The following is a 22,186-nucleotide window of genomic DNA, read 5'->3' on the forward strand; positions in this document are numbered from 1 at the left end:
CTTTAAGTGTGTGTGTGAAAGAGGGTATATTTATACATACATACATATATATATATATATATATATATATATATATATATATATATATATATATATATATATATATATATATATATATATATATATATATTGTAAAGAAATGGATGAAGAGAACAATGGTAGGCGTAGCTTTAATCAAGGTTCCCCAGAGCTATCTACCCTTTGGAAAAATTGGTGATGCCGAAAAAATGTCTCTGCAGGGAATCGAACCCGGGCCCCCAGCTTTGAACGCCGGTGCCTTAACCACTAGACCACAGAGACGGTTAGGAGCTAGGGCGAGCCCGATCCGTTTGACCGTCAGATAGACAGATTTTCGACACTATACCAATGATATATTCCTTTGTCAGGTGAAGGTGAGTTTTGAACAATGACAAGCCGCCATGCCTCATGTATAACTTTACACATTTGTATTTCTTCTCCCATATGTGTACTGTATCAAAGCAATAGCTTTGATCCAGCTGAGGCATGGCGGCTTGTCATTGTTCAAAACTCACCTTCACCCGACAAAGGAATATATAATTGGTATAGTGTCGAAAATCTGTCTATCTGACGGTCAATCGGATCGGGCTCGCCCTAGCTACTAACCGTCTCTGTGGTCTAGTGGTTGAGGCACCGGCGTTCAAAGCTGGGGGCCCGGGTTCGATTCCCGGCAGAGACATTTTTTCGGCATCACCAATTTTTCCAAAGGGTAGATAGCTCTGGGGAACCTTGATTTAAGCTACGCCTACCATTGTTCTCTTCATCCATTTCTTTACAATATTTAAATAAAAAAAGAGTTGCCAAAAGCTGTTGTACATGTATAACTTTACACATTTGTATTTCTTCTCCCATATGTGTACTGTATCGAAGCAATAGCTTTGATCCAGCTGAGGCATGGCGGCTTGTCATTGTTCAAAACTCACCTTCACCTGACAAAGGAATATATAATTGGTATAGTGTCGAAAATCTGTCTATCTGACGGTCAATCGGATCGGGCTCGCCCTAGCTACTAACCGTCTCTGTGGTCTAGTGGTTAAGGCACCGGCGTTCAAAGCTGGGGGCCCGGGTTCGATTCCCGGCAGAGACATTTTTTCGGCATCACCAATTTTTCCAAAGGGTAGATAGCTCTGGGGAACCTTGATTAAAGCTACGCCTACCATTGTTCTCTTCATCCATTTCTTTACAATATTTAAATAAAAAAAGAGTTGCCAAAAGCTGTTGTACATGTATAACTTTACACACACACACATATATATATATATATATATATATATATATATATATATATTCACACATATATGACATAAAATGAAAATAAAAACTTCACAGACTGCAAATATAATTCAAAAGATACTTTATTTGCATTAAACTGAAATAACATCTCAGAAAAGGATAAAAACATTGTTGGGATGATAATGTAAGTGCAGGAACATGAATTCAATAATGAATTCAACAGAAATAATTACCGTTTAGTTTTGAAATTAGAGGAAATTTTCACCATATACATCATCTATGACCATGTCATTCAATTAACATCATTAGGGTTAATAATAAACGAGGAGTAACTTTTTTTGTCACTTGAGACATTATAAGAAAGACTTTGGAAAAAGTGATCTGAAGATCCGATCAAAATTATAATAATATTTTTTCTTTTCATAGGCATGGTTGAAATATTGATATGAGCGGACATTTAACAGGTGAAACATGAATATTGTCCTTGTTTACACGACGTATGGAATGAATCTATCTCGGTTTAGAGAAACGAAAAAAAATAATGTTGTTAATTAGCAAAGGAATGTAAATTGTACAATCAGAGAATGAACCTTCTTTGACAAAGAAATATAAGAATGCCCAATGATCATTCATATGTGATCAGTCCTAGCAATTCTCGCTATTGAATGAAACACAAGTTTGTCACGAAATCGTGGTCGATCGAACCAGGAACTGGTCAGCATTAATTTTGTCACAAGTCTCTTAAATTAATCAATTTATGTATTAGGATTGTAAGTGGCTTTGCAAATAATGCAGTTCACTTTTCATAAATATTATGCAACCTTGCACTAATAGCCACAACGAAATAGTGAGACTAACAATATAATATTATAACAATAGTATTCTTTTAAAAAAATAAATGATCAATGAAATGAAAAAAAGAACGGTATAATTTAGCTCTAGCTCGGAGTAAAGAATAATATTATTTCAATTTAGAAAGATTACATGAACTTGGACAGCGGGCAATCATTCTTTTCAAATCCCAGCAATTTTCAATCCATTAGGATTTATCACCGGTAATATAACGAAATGCGTGGACGTGAGTCGTTGTTATAAATATTCATACACTAAAATATTTAGACGGAGGTTTTGCTAAAAGTGACATTTATTTTTACCATGAAAGGGCAAAAATTCGATTCTAAAAAAGAACGATCACCGAAGTCATATTACTATCCATAACAAACCAAAATACTTTCAGTGTTTAATTTCTTGAAGTTTGAAGTACAATAGTCGGGAGATGGGAGACCTTAAGGTTCATGGCATACGCCCACTCCTGATTAAATCATAATCCTGTAAAGCTTTTTGTGCTATTTATTTTGAATGGCATATCACAAACTAGCATCTTTTGCATTATAGTTCGTACCTAATGAGTTCCCATTTCAATAGTTTGACAAGATTGAAGGTATCTCCTCCATGGTCTATTTGCAAATGTGTCTTCCTATTAATTATATTAATTCCCCGTTAAAGGTTAGGGACATGTTCTGGTTCGTCATTATCATCACATTTTTATTCTTTGTAAACTGAAACTCTAATTACTTTTAAAAATGTGAATATATTTGAAACAATTATGAAATAATATCTACAATCTCTTGATAAATTACATCATATGTGAAATAATTTTAATAGGAATGTGTAATAAGATTATTGAAGCAGGCTTTCGCATGACACCCACACTGTTTTTACACCATCAGGACGAAGAGGGTCTCTTTGAATGTAGAGAGTTTTCGCACCGCGACGCAGAAAACTTTGAAGAACATAGAAAATGTACTCTCAAACGCCTTCATGACATTTAGCAACCGGGAATTCTTTGTCGATAATCGGACTCCGGACAAACCCAGAATTTGCAATTTTTCTTAAGCTCCGAAACTTTGGACGAACTTATATTCCGGATCACCAATTTTCGACAAATGCCTCCGAGGTGCTTGTTGACATCTGACATTTTTTTATAAATACATTTACTGCGTTCTTGAATTCGTTCCCCGTAGCAGTGCAAAAACTCGCTATTGTATAGGCAATCATTCGATCCGGACTTGCTAATCGATAATCTTTCATTCGAAGTCTACATACTAGTTCTCAGAATTTAGGGGATTCGGATGCTTAAGTTCTTTGTGACAGTTGATTCATATATAGTCCTTCTCACAGGCGATCATTTGACGTGTCGATGAAATGCAGGTCCATGCAATGAAGAAGACATCCTTCTAAAATCCCAATGATCGTCAATCATCTGGCCAGGGTGTAAACGTAGTCAACTCGGTAAGAAAAACCTAAATAAAAACGTCTAATCTGGCAAGGTCTTAATAGTCTTGTGATGTGTGTGTCTTGAAGGGAAAAGATGCCGGGTGGGAATTTTGGTCTAAGTTAGGTCTCTACAATAGCCAACTGATTTCATCATGAGGGCGGCAAACGCACCACCTCGTGCTCCTAGTGCACTGTCCACCATCGAGGAAGGCGTTGCAGGTGTAGCCACGGCGACAGTTGTGTGCGTTGTCCTTGTCCACTTTACAGAAAGATCGTCCAAGTCCACCCTGAGAAACGATAAAATGGGGGAAAAGTGAGAAACCTTAATGTATGTTATTCATAATATTAACATCCATTTGTTGTATTTGCTGTATACTCTCATTTGTTTATATATATATATATATATATGTGTGTGTGTGTGTGTGTGTGTGTGTGTATATTTCCTTTGGTGATTTATTCGTGTATTCATCCATTATTTTCACTCTGGTCTTTCAGGGAAAAGGTGTGAAAGGTTGGACTCATGCGCTACAGAGATCCATGATCATATGATATCTGTGTATAAAGTGCACTTATGTTTGGTAGCGGGGGAACACTATTCATTCGCTTTTAGACTGGCCAGAAAACAATAAGAACTGTTGTTCCAAATCTGCAAATCAACAGAAAACTGATGTATTGCAGGATCCAAGCCCTGTGGATACCAGCTTGGAAAAGAAAAGAAAATCAGTATAATAACTGTGTTTCATCAGGTTCCTGTATATATTTCAGACCTTTAATACCAAGATATCCTGCGTTACTATAACTGACCTTTTCATTCTTACAATCCCTCCTCCCCATAATTTGCCTCGTGCTATTCATTCGTCCATTCCCACGTTTCCATAGTTTTGTAGAAAAAATAAAAATCCTTTCACCCGCGTAAACAACCTCTTCCATCTCCACTTCCTTTCCTCTTGCATGGCTACTCAATTTATTTATGAAGATTCAACAAAGACATCTTGATCCACCTTTTCATATTCGGATCATCAAGAGGCGACTTTCTATCGCTAGACCTCTTGATTTGTCAATAAAATGTCATCTGCTGGAGGGCGATTTATACATGAAAGGCACGGATAAAACATGAATTCAATGTCAGGCTGATATGTCACGTTTTGGTCCATGGAACTTCTATTCAAGATGGCACACGTACCCCCTATGAAAGGCACCTCTTTGGAATTTGAATCGGCAGGAATCACGTTTTAAAAGGGCATTAATTGATATTTCATCCACTTGCAAGTCAAGTATAGGTGTTGCTTTTTCTTTTACAGTTCATCGTACGCGATCCCCGTACTGTATTTATTTTGAAGTATTTGTGGATGCGCAAAGAAAGTCATTCTCTCATTTGCCTTAATGTATTTGAGTAGGGACAACGGGATCTATTAATCTACTGAAATGTCTAAAATTGTATTATCGATATTCTCAAATATTGTATTTTTTATGACAATTATATGGCATATCTGAAAGATTCATTCAAATATACAAGAACAAGTACGACGTACCTCCATTTTCAACAAAGACAGTTTAGTTTCAGACAGAAAATAAAGTATGGATTTTATAAATTAACTAGTCTTTAAGACAAAAAATAGTGCCTTTAACAATATTTAAGCTGGATGGTCGTGCCTAATGCTGCTCTTACAAGATCCCGGTGCCCGAATATTTGACGACTAGCCCGAGCATTGAATCGTGCCACTACGTTCAATGTCGTGAAGTGAGTGGGCCAGTGTCGAAGAATGCTTAAAGTTCCGTGCCAACATCTTAGAATTTTCAAAAATCCTGGCATGATAAATACCAAGGACCTATCCACGGAAGATTAGTCTATTGTTACTAGGGACGCTGAGCATTGTCGCAGCACCCCCAGTAACAATCGATATAGATGCCGAAAATTATTGACGAGAACTGTTCGCAAAGTGTGCCCACTTCTTCAGGCAAAGTAGTGCCGTGGTACAAAGTCTATTTATGACTATTTCACTACGAGTTCACGAATGGCTAACGAATTGGTTACGCATACTTCCTGCAAATATCAGAATTGTTCGCTAAAAAAATTACGTATGCGCAGTTTTGCTATAACGAACGACAATTCCCAAATCATCATGGAGTCCGATTTCATGATCCAACGAATGATGATGAAGTGAATGACGTGACGGTGTTTGAACTATTCGTAAGTACTGCGTGAACCTGTCGTACCTATGCGTATACCTGCCGTGACAATGGCGTGAACTAGTCGGGAGGATGGCACGAACCATCATGATCATTGATGTTCTGTGTGTCCCGCATTGTTACGAATTGGCATGATGAAATCGTGCCAAAGGGGGATCCAAAATCGTGCAAGTATCATAGCAGCATAGCAACTCGTTTGTCGCATGAAAAGGCCATTTTGCTTTTAGCTTGAGCATAATGTTAGGAAATCAGATGGCTGAGCGGTTTGAGTATACACGCAAATCGTCTTGATAAAAGCAATAACAAAATATCAAAATGATTTTTTTTTGCCATTCTTCTCTTGATCTCTTCACCTGTTATATCCTCGTTTATCTCTACGTGTGTGTGTGTGGGGGGGGATGGGAGTGAATATAAAACATGAAATAAAAACCCAATTTCATTTCAATGATGAACACTTAGGCCTTAATTTCTTTACACTCATTCCTTCTAAAGTAGATAAAGCCTACGGCCGTCTAATCATTGTGTTTTAAGAGGCGCGATTACCTTTGATATAACAACTTAAAAAATAATTTCCCTTTGATTTGTACCTATCAAGATTGGTTGAGGTGTCCAATCTAATATTTTCCTGGAAAAAAAGGGTTTACAGCTCTGAAAAAAAAGATTATGAATATTTTTTACTTAATGGATTTGAATGAGCAGTTCGTATTCCTCTTTTGTGGGTGAAGAATTGTGTTTTGGTTGTGGATGGATGAAATGCGGGTGTGGATAGATGAAATGAGTTGTTTGAATATTGTTTTGAAATGGCTTGTTGACCATGAGGTACCGATTTCGAGTAGGCTGCCGACAGTCGGGACATGAGTTTGCGGGTTAAATTCCTCTTAAAAAGATATTGACCAGCATATTCCCACGTGTTTGGCAATGTTTTCATTTATATCTTATATAATTATTGAAACATGCATATATTTTATTCTCTCTTAATTTGAGTGTCATCACATCTACCTATTTATATGACTAGGTGGTTTTGATTTGTCTATTGATCTTTATTGCACGCAAATTTTCAAATAAAACGCGCGCTTGTGAGCACAATTTTTTTGTTCCGTTTGAGATTAATTGAAACTTTTCAAACAATGTTTGTTTGTCATTCTAACTAATCATTGTCCCTAGAATTTAAAACGTAGAAGTCACTCTAATATCACTACTGGTCAAAATCGACATCCTATCTTAAAAAAAATCCAAGCTTTTCCGAATAATAATAATGATAATAATGTAAGTTCACATAGCGCATAATATTCGATAGAATTTCTATGCGCTTTACAACAGAAGTAATTAAGTCTATACTTATAATAAAAAAACATACATAACAAATGAAAAGTTAACAAAACAGTGTAAAATACCGTTCAAAAACAAAATAATCTAGCATGAGATCAAGTATGTTTTTAAAAATTTGAGAAAGGTGCCCAGCAAAAACTGTGGTGTTAACCGGTGTACATAGAGGACCACATCAGTTATTTTACACCGGTGTTAAAATGGTGGTGTTAGTTTTACACCTATAGGTGTTATTACAACACCTTTTGTTGTTACATTTTCATTCTTTGGTGTTGTTTCATCTCTAGAGTGTAATGTTAACACCTCAGGGATGTGGTCCTCTATTAATAACACAAATTGGTGTCAGCTTTAACACCACAGTTTTACAGTGTGGAAGTACACGTCATGGCGCTCCGATGTGTATGTGTTCTTCCATGATATATGTCATTCTTAGTGCATTTGATTGTTTTTGTATCCTATAAAAGGACAAACATTTACCTTTTCGTTTTTGTTAGCAGAAAATGACTAGACCCGTCGTTTGCATAAGAAGTATAGCTCCCGACAATTTTTCTTCAGGGGATGGAGATTATCACTGAAAGAAATTATGAAGCTGTTTTGTAATCCTCCTAGAACTTTCTTTACGCTTCGAGAGGGGTCATTTATTTGTTTTGTTTCCAAATAATTCGCCCACGCCATTTTCATTCAGCTTTCTTCCACGATATATCAAAATTATATTCAGTTACTGTAGTTGAGTATATTGTAATTTACTGTAGTATAGACGAACTTTTAAAACGATCTGGGTCCCGTAACACAAAGGTTAGCAATAATCGTACGCTTGATTTTTGTGATTGATTATACATTGTAGTCAAGGCAACCAATCGTGGAAAAATGTTCGACGATCATTGCCAATTTTTGTGTTACGGGCACCAGGATAACCGCTACCATTGATAGTGGTACAAGTCCTCCTTAGTAATGACAAACGACATCTTCTCGTGACTGTAAGCGAGCTTGTTCCGCCCTCTTCTGGCCAATGTAGCTTAGCATGCTTAGGGGGAATAAAGTGAAAACAAGACCTGTACACAGTTTGCGGAACTATCAAAGAGCTAAATCATTCCATTGGTCGTTTAGCCAAATCTCATCATTGGTGACACTTTCTCGGGGGAAATGATATATATCTATCATGTCTATGTAGTTTACTTCGCACTTGATCCAGTCGTCCGTTAAGTTGTTCGTAACTTTACGAACAGCTTTATCATGTTTATGAAACATCACCCAGGTATGTGTTTCATAAAGCTGTTCGTAAGTTGAATGCGACTTTAAAGAACGGCTGGTGATCATTTCTTTTGGTGAATGGTATATTCATTGGCGATGGTTAAGCGCGTAAGAAACGTTCATCAGTCCTTCCTAAAGTCGCTCTTAACTTACGAACAGCTTTATGAAACAGCCCCAAGGCCTGGGCATCATCTGCTCTCAGGGGTGATGTAAACAGTTCTTCATCAAACGAATATAAAACATGATTGATAAAACTATGGTTTTCAATGATCTTTAGCAATATACAGACAGATTTGCATTTTTCCTAGAATGTAGCTGATTAATTCGGACGCTATTTCATGTTATACTTGATCCGCGTTTCCTAACAGCGATTCTCTTTTAGTTAACTCTTATTTGTTTGTCTGTTCAATGCTAATAACTGATTTTGGAAAAAGATCTGTCATCATTTATATTTCAAAAGGATTCTTCTTCATTTTAAATTTGTCTGTTTGCAGCTTCATGCACCTGCTTAAAATTGATTATCACAGGTGATAAACCGATTTAATAGGCAAAGATGCTTTGGGCAAAAGAACGAAAACGATTTATATCAATATAAATATACTTTCCCTAAATACCTATTTTAACTAAGAACGCGGGCGAAAAATCTGTTTGATGTAAAATGCAACGTGTGATACGGTGTGTGGCCGCTGTAAACTGGCTTTCAATTAGTCCCGTAGTGCAGATAACCCCTCTTGATCTTGGAAGGCATATGACCGACATGACGTTTGTTCAGATGTAATGGATGATGATGGTCGAGAGCGGGCCAAGTGGTGAATGGGAGGGCAGGTGCGAGCGGAGATCGCGAACAAATACCCTAGATGGATAAAGAAGACGGTGTTTCGAAATCGGAGCATCGGGTAATGAGGATGGGTCGGTAGGAGGAAAAATATGTGGGTGGGTGTGGGTGTGGTTGTCGTAGTGCGTTTTACTTTTTGCGAGCTGATTAAGGCAGAGGTGTAAGAATGGAATGAGTTTATTGATTGGACGTATAAGAGAGTTGAGAGGAAATGTGGCAAGTGTGCCCCTGAGGAAAACAAAATATCGTTCTATACCCCCTGACCACCAACTGATTCTTTTGTTTGATAGTTAGGATATATTTTGTCGCGTTTATGCTCACAAATAAGAAAAAATACGTTTATTTTCCTTTTGATTCCTATATTTTGTTTGGAAATTCATTTATGCGATACTTTATTCCAATGAAGAGCAAAACATTGCACTTGCTTCTTAGCCCTTTGCAACATCGAAAAATATTTCTACAAAGAATTCAACTACAGGTTTATTCCATTGTATTTTTTCATCATTGTTTAATGAACGAATAGGATCGTATACCATTTTAAACCTCAGATGCATCGAGGGAAATCTTTGCCCGCTGCTGAAGATGTCCCATTGCACCCCCTTCCGACTAGTGGCGCCTTTCTCCTTTTTTATTTGCTCCTCCTGACAGTGGAGTCGGGGGCATCTCCCCTTGATGCCTTCCTCACCCACAACCCACGAGATACCACACTCTGAAGAAGAAACGTAGAAGAATCCTCCTTCCATCCGTTGTAATTGAATAGAAATATCTTCTGGCTAAACTGAACCCAAATGTTTGTATTCGATCATGTGTTTCCATTCGTTCAAAAGGTGAATTGATGATGATAAATAAAAGCAAATGGTCGTTACTAACAAATCATGTGAAATTCGCACTTTGTAGATCTAGCTTGCCCCTTGCATAGCCCATTTCGTTTTGTCTTTAATCATACCTTCATTTCAATTATATGTCTTTTACTTTGAAGATATTTGATGTCCGTTGAATTATGGTTAAGTCCAGACTAAAAAACCAAAAGTAGCTCGTACTTCTATAAATAGGTTTGTTCTCCTATTTACATCATTTATATTTCGGGGTAAAACGAATATGTTATGATTAGATTTTCACACATCTTTGATTTTTATTTAATAAGCATGTTGAAGTATAGATTTCACCCAGCCAATAATTTGCCCATTTTTTTTCTCTCAATTGAATATGTGACATTCAAAACATGTACACAATTGAATCATTTGGTTCAACAAAAACTGATTCACAAAGTTTAGTTTATTTCAGGGTTAATTTCTTATCCTGAGCCATGCTGCATGGATTATTAAACGAGTTGTATTGTAATGCGAATGTCGTTTAGCGTCGGTGTGAAATGTTAACTGCAACATGGCATTTTTCAAAATGTCGTAATATTTGTAGTGAGGCGTTGCGATCAAGAATATGGAAGCTTGTTCTGATATAAACAGTATTGCTATTTTGCGGTTAAAGGACAAGTCCACCCCAACAAAAAGCTGATTTTAATAGAAAGAGAAAAATCAAACAATCATAACACTAAAAATGTCATCAAAATTGGATGTAAAATGAGAAAGTTATTACATTTTAAAGTTTCGCTTCATTTCACAAAACAAAAGTGGTTTGTCTCTTGGTACACTAAAGGGATGATAAAACAATATTCACTATCTTGAGAAAAGGATATTTCATTGCTCGTTTTTAATTGCATTAATATAAGGGGAAGCTGCTCGCATATGCGGAAACAAATGAACCAATAATAGAATCTGATAACTTATTCAATCTTTGATCGGTTTTTGTGTGTGTAATCTCTTACCACCAATTTGTATTACTTTTACAAGAAAACCTTTCTAAGGGTCAACTTTACCTTAGTTATCGCATGTAGGTCCATGGTTATCGTACACAAGATTATCGCATATTATGTAGACTATATACATGTATGCATCGATTCTTTATTATTATCCATGGGCTTCATCTTCAAGGACTGGTCGTAAAATGGGAGAGAATGCTCTTCAGTGGGTAGAACATTTAGGACTTTTCCTTTTGTAATGAATTGTTTGGTGTGATGCTTCGATAGGCGCCCTTTAAAATGGATAAATCTTAAATCCTTGTTAGTAGAATAAAACAAATACACACTGACAATGTCATCCAAATAGGTAAGAAAATAAATAAAGAATGAATGAGGCGTATCTCACTAGATGATAACTTCAATGAAACAATCTCTTATAAGTCATAATGACTTTGCAAATATCGGGTTTATTACAGGGGCCGCGGAACCGGGGGGGGGGGGGTGGGGGGGCTTCCCCGCATTTTTTTCCAAAACCGTGTACAAAAACGTAAAAATTACCATAATTATGATTGTGATTTGTTTGCATGGTCAGCCCCCCCCCCCCCCTTGAAAACCGTTCCGCGGCTCCTGTTTTATATCATCTCCACCACTTTCATTTCCATTTTATCTTATTAGATGGAAAAAAAAGGAGTAACCAATGAATAAAAGGGAATGACCAATGTGCAAGATATTCATTGCTATAACTTACTGTGTTGCTAGGAAAATACAATCTTGTTTTAAACAGATTTTACTATATGAAGAATAAAGGTCGGATGGGTCTTACATATTCGAGAGACATATTCACAACTAAAACCAAAAAGCTGTTGAACCGAAATAATTACCGCTAATAAAATCAATAACTTCGAGTTTGTATTGCCCTTGTACAATGCGTCGCAGAAAAAAAGGAAACCGGGATTTCCATGTATTTTTCTTCAAAGGCAAATGAATTATGATATCTAATTCAAATAATAATATAATTAAAGTATTCCTCTTTGTTTTGATACCTAATATGTGACGAACGAGAATGAAATTTTAATTTTAATCGAATCAATTTATTTTGGCCCCAAGTTCCCCTTTAATGTATTGGTGGACGGGTAGCATTTCATCAATATTTTCGAACAAACAGGTTGTTAGATTTGACATCTTTCCTTGAACCCGATTGGCTGAGAGGCAATGTTACCATTGGAACTGGCGGATGAAATGGGACTTGTCGGAAAAAAACCTCGAAAAGGTCCTTTCATAAAATATTCTCCATATTACTTTTACCAAGATTTTGTGTCTTTTCGACCAATTACGCAACATTTCTGCTATTCAAAAAAAAATATAACGTATCAATTCATCGAATTAACTGATTTAAACAAAATATCAATTTCTCTACATTGTACTTTGTACACCTGAAATTATTTTCATGCAGCTTTAGTATGATCTGGTTGAGACTCAAAATAAGAGTCATTCGCTACTTTCTTGAACCGGATTATCACCACGTTTCATTCCAAATTACCCCTAACAAAATGTTCCATGTATTCGATACGATTTTTTTTTCAGAAGGAATGCGTAACGGTTAAAGAACGTGTGTATGTGACAATGTGGGTGAGAGTTTGTTAGAGTGGGTGTGAGTTTGTTATAGTGGGTGTGTGTGAAGGTGTGGAGTGTGTTTACAGAGGTTGTGTATCATATAAGAGAAGTGTGAGTGGATAATATGTGTGTGTTTGTGTGTGAGTGTGTAAAGCCATGATATAATCCTCAAACCATTATCGGGCCAACTGGTGGTCCATTTTCAGTTTGTTGGAATATGTGCATTCAAGAGCTTTACTGGTTAAGGTAAAAGCCTGGGTAGCCGATAGAAAAAAAAACGCCGGAGTTTGATTTTTTTGTTGGCATTGGCGTATGAAATTATATTTAAGATAATCCATCTGTTCTAGATTTATTGTAATTATGTAGTTTGACATCCTTATAGACATGTCTAGAAAGCTTTTTCTTTAGCAAAGAAAAAAAAATGAAAATGCAGAGGATCACCCCACACTAATGATCATGATCCATGATGACATATTGCAATTTCAGAAGAGATAATATATCATTATTAAAAAATACACATACTGTAATTTGAAGAAAAAAGTTCAACGAGACGCTAATCAACCTTGATATTTGAAAAATAGGTTTTAGCATTACTTGTTTTATTATTAATATGAGGCAAGCTCGATCCTACAAATCCATTTGATAATTAGAAGAGATCGGTGAGCAACGAATGTAAAAAAAAAGATTAAGAAAACATATTTTGGAGAGATCAAGTCTCAAAGAAGATGAAAAAATATTATCCACGACATGGAAGGTCTAAAAACTAATAAAAGAAGAGGGGAAGATGGGGAGAATTGAAATGAAAACGGGAAAAATGTAATTGTAAAGGTTTTAAATCGATAGTTTGGAGCTTACTTTGGCACCATTACCCCAAAATTCGATAAATCATCAATTACGAAAGTGATTAGGGTTAATGTAAAAGATTCAAGGATACCATCCCACTATGTCCCCATTATGCAATCATCTTTAATCTATTCGTGCATTACATTAATCTCTTATGGTGGTGTTTACGTGATTTTCAAATCATGGTTAAGTTTTATGGAAGATGTTATTTGTCAAAGTGTTCACTGTATCGATCAAAGAAAGTACGATTTTGTGTCAAAAATTTCACCTCACATTATTTTTTACTGACTTACAGATTTTACTCAAAACGGTTGAAATTATTGTTATTGAAGTAAAAAATATTGAAATGGCACTCCATGTTAAATATTATGTGAATCGAAATTAAACAAACAAAATTCCGTCAAAATTCAAAGAGGATGACAGTCCAAATATTTCAAAATACTGCGTTATTATGACGAAACATTTCTTTGCATATCCTCATGAATATAACAAACAAGGTAAAGATGTCACCTCCCCTCTTATTCTGTTCGTTATCTTGCATTTCATTACTAGGACTGACATTTTTTTTCCTTTTCCTTTTTAATTCTTACTCTGCAAGTTGTTATTTGTTGGAACTTTGTGTCAGGGTATAATTATATAATATAAAATATATAATTTTCTTCAGCAAGAAACCCATCCACATTGTGCTGCACTCAACCCAGGTGAGGTAACTGGGTACCCGGTAGGAACAAATTCCTTGAATGCTTGAGCGCCTAGGCAGCTTAGCTAAAGCCGAGGTAATAATAATAGCAGGGCCCGCTGGTAGAACAGTTTTCGAAACTGAAGTGGCTACCCTGGGTAAATAAATATACCTATATCATTATTATTATATTATAACAACTTCAACAACAACAATAATTGTAATAAAGATAATAATACAATAGCAGTGATGAGGAAGGATTATCAAATTACCTTTTTAATGGCGCATTGCATATATATCACCCCGACTTTATAACTCCACAGGTTGGTGCATTAACAGAATCAATCATGCGAGGCACCAATTCACCTCTCCTGGGTTGACAGCAGCACATTGCGCATCATTTTTCTGCTGAATGAAATTAGGCCATGGGTGGGATTTGAACCCACAACCCCTTTTTTCAAAGTCTTTTAATACCAATGTCCACTGGGCCACAACGCTCGAATCTGACACAAGTATGGAATATGAATAATAAGGATTTAATGCAATAGAATTCATGAAAGCATATTGGAAAAATTACCTCATCAGCCCATCTGCGAAATATTCATAACGACATTGGTAATTGTGCCCCCTCTTTTTGTTTTACTATTATTGCCGAATGTAAAAAAAATCAACGTCAAACATCATTATATCTTATCATATTTCAGCCTGGCGTACCTTTTTGTAATTCAAAATGATCACGGGAATATGGATAGGGTGATCTTTTTCACCATACGATTGGTCTTCATTATGATCCATTTTACTCCTACTTACACTATTTTCACTTACACTTCAACTACGAGATTAAAATTATTGTCCTGAATAGCCCTAAAAAGCTACAGGAATCACACTGAAACTTCTCATGTTCAAAATCAAATTCAAAATCAAGGGAAATAAATGTTATTCATATTCAAAATTACATAAGTACAATTCTGTAAAAAGAAGGACCCGAGGATAAGCTGAATTCGCTTTAATAATAATAATAGGCATTTATATAGCGCCATCTATCTAGAAATATTCTATTCCGAGGTGCGTTGTTATTATTATTACCCCGGCTTTAGCTCGAGCTGCCTCTCAGCTTTAATAAAAGCACAAATACACAGAAAATGGTAACGGCTAACTTTTATTTAATCCACAATTTTGGTTAAAATTCGTCCAAATTGGGTAACAAAAACTAATAATTGGGTAGTAAAGTTGCTCAAGTGAATATTGATTGCCATATATATATATATGTGTGTGTGTGTGTAAAGTTACACATGTACAACAGTTTTTGGCAACTCTTTTTTATTTAAATATTGTAAAGAAATGGATGAAGAGAACAATGGTAGGCGTAGCTTAAATCAAGGTTCCCCAGAGCTATCTACCCTTTGGAAAAATTGGTGATGCCGAAAAAATGTCTCTGCCGGGAATCGAACCCGGGCCCCCAGCTTTGAACGCCGGTGCCTTAACCACTAGACCACAGAGACGGTTAGTAGCTAGGGCGAGCCCGATCCGATTGACCGTCAGATAGACACATTGTTCAAAACTCACCTTCACCCGACAAAGGAATATATAATTAGTATAGTGTCGAAAATCTGTCTATCTGACGGTCAATCGGATCGGGCTCGCCCTAGCTACTAACCGTCTCTGTGGTCTAGTGGTTAAGGCACCGGCGTTCAAAGCTGGGGGCCCGGGTTCGATTCCCGGCAGAGACATTTTTTCGGCATCACCAATTTTTTCAAAGGGTAGATAGCTCTGGGGAACCTTGATTTAAGCTACGCCTACCATTGCCTACCATTGTATATATTGTATACCAATATATATATATATTATATATATATATATATATATAGTCTCTGAACGCATTTAATTTAAGATTCTTGCTCTTGTATTTAAAACACGTATGTGGAAGCTCCTGGTTATCTATCAGACATAAACAGTAATTATATTTAAATGGGCAATGCTAGATTCCTTAGATCACATGCTGACCAATACCTCTTTAAACACAAAAAAGGTTTTAGTTCATATTGGTGATAAAGCATTTGTTAATTTTGTGCCCAAATTATGGAATAAACTGCCTGTAACACTAAAATCTGCTGACAAGTTTAAAACTTTTAAATCTCTGCTTAAACACATTTTGTTTGCTCATTGATATTTTTTTATTTTGGTGTAACCAGTGGTTTAAATATTCAAAGTTCTCTTTCGTAAATCGGTTTTTTGTAGGGTTTAGCTTAGGCCTGGTGTTTTAGAGCCCTTGTGAGTTATGAACCTGCCGGATTGCCTTCTGGGCAAGTTCCTTAAACTGTGGGTGAACGGGGCATTAAGATCAGGTACCAGTCCCCGTAGATACATTTTAAGTGCTGTTTAATGTAATATCATTATTATTATTGTTAGTTATTTATTGTAAAGCGCTATATAAGTACTTGTTATGTTATATATATATATATATTATGAACCTGTTATGTTTTATATATATATATATTATATATATATATATATAATATATATATATATTTATAAAACATAACAGGTTCATAATATATATATATATATAACATAACAAGTACTTATATAGCGCTTTATAATAAATAACTAACAATAATAATAATATTACCCAACACAATCGACAGTATGTTGCCCAGCATTTAAAGTGTGTAGTATAAATGCACTCTTAAACCAAAAAAGAATGATTTTAGAGGGTTCCATTATTTCCCCGTATTTGGAACCTCTAAAGGTTCCCTATAAATGGCTCTAACTTACCTTCAATAACCACATTTTCAAACCTTTTAGATTCTTTAGATAACATTTAACAAGAACTTATATAGCGCTTTATAATAAATAACTAACAATAATAATAATATTACCCAACACAATCGACAGTATGTTGCCCAGCATTTAAAGTGTGTAGTATAAATGCACTCTTAAACCAAAAAAGAATGATTTTAGAGGGTTCCATTATTTCCCCGTATTTGGAACCTCTAAAGGTTCCCTATAAATGGCTCTAACTTACCTTCAATAACAACATTTTCAAACCTTTTAGATTCTTTAGATAACATTTAAGGTACTTCATCACCCTAGAGACATTTTTGGAGACCGTTTTTCTTCGAGGATTCCAAATATGAGGAAAGGGGTACCAATTTGCATCATTTTTTTCTGTATATTTCAGCTACTGTACATGCTGATGCACTTTGAAGCTTGAGAGCATGCAGAATAACTGAGTTCACAACAACGCTGCCTTTGTTTTAGTTTGAGAATTTTTTTCAGAAAGAATCTCTGATTCTAACTTTGGAAGTTCCCCGAGGTTGGTCATGATATTCAACGATGTAGTTTGTATTGTTCAAAAAATATGAGCCAACTTGAAATGTATGCTTTGAACTAATTTAGCATCATGAAATATATAAATTGGTCGTAATCAGTTATTTATCATTTTCTATTATCTGTTTGCGTCTAATGTGATGGATCAAAGGAAATAATGTGTCCGAAAAATATATGATTTTATGAATTTTGAACTGGTGTAAATGACGAACTGAGGCTAGGGTATTGACCACGGTTATCAAAAAACGGAATATTTTACAAAAGAAAAAAAAGATTTTACAGGAAGAAATAACCAAATTATTCTGTAAATTGTTATAAAAAAGGCCTGTTTTGAAAAAAAGAGAAAACAGCTTCCTTACAATAAAAAAAATCGTAGGGAATTTGAGTGCAGTATTTGTGATATGTTGGAAAATGCCAATTATTTGCCAGTTATTTGTTTTATTTTTTTAAATATTTGACAAGCCATTCATTGTCCGAATATAGACATTCTCCCCATTTTGAATTTGTTGTTGACAGGTAAGCAGCAATTAGAATATTGCATTGATGTTTGAGTAAACATCGAAATAGCGCATGCTCATCGTGTGTTTCATTCCAAACTGAAAATTTATATCGTTTTCACTTTTGTCAAATGCAATGGTTGACATGGGTTTGACTTTTTAATAAATCTGAGTCGTAAGGTCCTATTTATCTCTGATGTGTATGACCTGTTGTGAAAATGAAGCTTTGGACAAAAGAAATGCGCTTGAAAAATAATTATTCAGTGCTTGAAAGAAGTAAAACAAAATATAATATAGTGACGAGAAAAATCCCTTTATCTCTCCATTATACTCACTCTAAAAATATTGGGCAAAAATGCTCAATTAGGGCAATTATGTGTCCAACAAATGCTGGACATTTTTTCGGCATTTTTGTTCATCCAGTGTGATGAAAATTTTGCCCAATATTTTTTTACAGTGTACATCTAGAATCACCAGCAACACATTTAAATAAAGCAGTTTTGTCTGGTGTCAGCACGGATTTGATTTTTTTTTTGTTCTAATCCGTTAACAGTAAAGAAAAACTGTAAAAACTGTAACCCAACACTTGAATTGTTTGATTCAGCTTTACGCACGGGAGGATATAACATTCCATGACATTTTTTCAATTGTTGATTTATAACATCTCAGTTTTTGGAATGCAGCGCACACAATAGTTAGCATCGTCGAAAATATTATGTCAACCGATTTCTCTAACATTGAACTAATGGAATAAGTCTAATAGATGAAAGTAATGAATGGCTTAATAGAAGCTAGAATATAAAATTTTATAACATTTATCTCCTTCAACCTTTCAATTGTGGATGTAATATTTCAGTTTTTAGAATGCCGCACATAGAGAAGTTAGCATTGTCAAATGTTTTGTTTACCAACATTCCTTAAGATTAAACTAATGGAATAAGTCTAATAAATGAAAATAACGAATGAAATTTTACCTTTGATCCCCGTTTTACAGCACTTAACCAGTCGATTAGTTCGTAATACTCGTCCTTGCCATCGCCCATCCTTTCGGCGTGGCAACATGAGAGCATCGATGCCAAGGCCACTATCACAATAAGAACACCAGCAAGTAGACTTTTCATCTTGATATAAAGTTTTTGTTTTGTTTTATCCTTGGTACCTCGTAATACTACACAGTCTCCCTTGAGGAGTCGCTTCGAACTGGTTTCTCCTCGCAGGCCTCGTTCCTCGCGGGTAGCTTCCTCCTCGGAGAAGATTGATGATGCTGGTAGCTCAACGGGCCGATGCTTTATCTAAATGAGAAAAGAGGGAAGAGAGACAGCCGAGTGATGGTGTGTGTTGACTAGACGGAGAGAGGAGTAAAGCAATCACGATACGTGTCAACCTTGAGTGACTATCTTCATCAGGTGGATGATGACACCATTCGAGCGTTATCTATGCAAATTACCGTCATGTCCGAGAGCGGCTCCCTGATATATATCCCTATTGGCGGAAAGCGGAGGAGTGTGTGGGCGAGCGGCGTTGTCGCTTTTCTCATAGTAAGTGCGCAACCAATAGGGAGGGGCTAACAAGCCATGGTCAGTAACTATCTAGCGTCATGACTTTTTGTTTTGTTTTGGGTAGAAAATGCTTGGCAAGAACAAAAAGGATACAAAGAAAGAAACTGAAAGGGTCTGTTTGTTGAATTAGCCTCATAAGTAACTAGTTTCGAAAACGATGACTGTATTGGCTTTTATACCCGATGAAAGACAAATTATGTTCAATAGAACTACTTAGAAATCATGAAAATACATTGTACTTTCAAATACGAAATCATCTCGCACGAGAACAAAATATAAGCTTGCAAACGCTGGTAATCAAATGGACGATACTTAAATATCAATAAAAGTATAGTTCATTTCTTTCGACAAATGTCAAAGATGCCTTTTTAATCTTTTGTTCACAAAAGCGGTACGTTTATAATTCTTCTTTCGTATGACGGAATGAAAAATGAAAAGGTTACATCTAAGTATGTAATGATTCCTAATACATGTAATTCATATGTTTTCTACATAAAAATGGTGACAAAAAAGCAAGTAACAGAAAGGTGTTATGAACTCTGCATATATCATGACTACTTTCGTGAACTTTACTGAAAGCTGCATGGAAAAATGCAGTTCTGCGCGTGGGCCGGGCGCTCAAAACCTTTAATCGTGCATCCAACATCCCGAGTGCTCTGGCGGCTTAAAAGCGGCTTATCCCGCAATCATACTTGAACCTGGAAACGTGACGTATTGAACAACAGAACCTCACTGTGTAAATTATATAGGCTACGGTCACACGTACTGATGTTACGTCATTGTTAGCAGCTTTTGATCGATCTGGCCCCAGTAACACAAAGGTTAAAAATTGATCGCACGCTTGAATTTCACGATTAACCGTACATTGTTGTAAAAACAATCAATCGTTAATAATTGTATATATATATATATATATATATATATATATATATATATATATATATATATATATATATATATGTATATATATAATATATAATGTATAGGATTTTATGGCGATATACTATCAAAATACAATCACAAGCAGTCAACATGGTCAAAGACTGAAATATGCGCCTGTTTGCATGTACAAATACAAGTAAAGTAAACATTATAAAAAATATTCAAATACAATGCAGATTCATACATACGAAAAATATGCAAATGTGGAGACTAATGACAGCATCTTCTTAGTATTTTTAGTATTTTATTGTATGAAATAATAAATATTCTAATTTTCTCCTCATTTACAAATGAATCAACGAATGAATCCTCCTTGAACAATTGGTATTGCTTACGTGATCTGGTTGAGTCAAGTTGGTCCTTACTGTCACATGTGTAATGATTTGAAATATTGTATAATTCAAACAATAAAAAAACACAAGAAATAGTGAGTGAAGGACATCGTCGACAGTCTCATTGGCATTTCACTGAATTGTGTATATCACTGTTTTGTGAAGAATAAGCGGAACTTTAAAATGTCATAACTTTCTCAAGTTACATCCGATTTTGATGATTTTTTTGGCGTTATGTCAGATTTTTTTGTTTCTTTTGATTCAAATCAACATTATTTCTGGGGTGGACGTGACCTTTAAGCTTTGAGTAATGGGGCTCAGTGTGACTGCTATTTTGTGGTAGGGCATCAGTATGAAGCTAATCGTTCGGGGTTTAAATCTTAATCTTGCTTTCTCTTCCCTTATAATTGGATTTTAATCCACTCGATAGTAGAAGATGTAAATAGGCAGATTTAATACTTCAGTCTTCACTGATCAAAATGATATCTACATTCCTTGACTGAAGGGAACATAGATGTCGTCAGTTTGAACTCGACCCAGACAACAGGCTCGGTAAATTTTCCTCCATTTATCAGAGAAGAAAATATGTTTACTTGACATGGAATTAAATCGTATCCAAAGTAATTACGTTCGTGTCCATAGGTTGCCATAGTTTTTTTTCTTTTTTTTCCTTAAAGTTTACTTGGACTGGTGCTGCTGTTGCTTTGATTTAAATATCGTTCAGCCTCCATATATTTACTTCATCAAAAGAATCAGAGTACTGCCTTGTGTTCTCTTGTTCCGTTTTTCTGTAGAGTGTGAATTGATATACCTAATCCTGTAATGAATTTTCTCAGCATTTTTTTTACAAGATCTTTGACATGCCGTCTAATAATTTTTGTTTTAATACAACACACTACTAAAATTACCAGATAACGAACCGTTCATTAATATTGAAAACGAACATTAATGTATTTTCTTCTTAAAACAAGAGGGTTACACGTATCATTATAGTATAATATCACTTTTCAGTAAAAATGTATTCAAAATATGTCAACAATACCTGGATCAATTTTGGACGTCTTTTGATTAGCATAAAAATGAACCAACTGCCATTTTGGATCACATTGTAAGAGCAATGGAGTTAATTGATACATGTAACTATAAAACATTCTAAAACCAAGTTTTTTAAATACGAATAACTTCCCTTTACCATGTTAAAAGTGGTAAAAGCTGAACTGCCACTTGTTTGATACATTTTTGTCTTTATCGTTCCAAAATGAGTTGCCTTGTTTTAGATTCAAGCAGTGAATATAAATAAAAAGAATATGTATACATGTAAATAGGCAAATAAATGCATCATTAAAATAGAATCTTCATCATGAGACTACCCGAACTCTATTCTTTGTAAAACAATGATCCAGAATAACATGAATCTACTCTAAATGAAATCAAACATCCATCAGCTTATATAGTGAATAAAATG

The 22,186-nt window shown here is 35.4% G+C and overlaps 1 long non-coding RNA gene across 1 annotated transcript; it reads right to left on the minus strand.

The window, feature by feature from the left end:
• Positions 1–1,355: 1,355 nt before the first annotated feature.
• On the minus strand, positions 1,356–19,406 carry LOC121414242. The gene is made up of 2 exons (XR_005969828.1): positions 18,863–19,406; positions 1,356–3,815 (listed from the first exon to the last, which is right to left on the minus strand). It is a non-coding gene; the product is annotated as an uncharacterized LOC121414242 (long non-coding RNA).
• Positions 19,407–22,186: the final 2,780 nt, after the last annotated feature.

This window comes from Lytechinus variegatus, chromosome 4, assembly GCF_018143015.1.
Source record: "Lytechinus variegatus isolate NC3 chromosome 4, Lvar_3.0, whole genome shotgun sequence".
NCBI lineage: Eukaryota > Metazoa > Echinodermata > Echinoidea > Temnopleuroida > Toxopneustidae > Lytechinus > Lytechinus variegatus.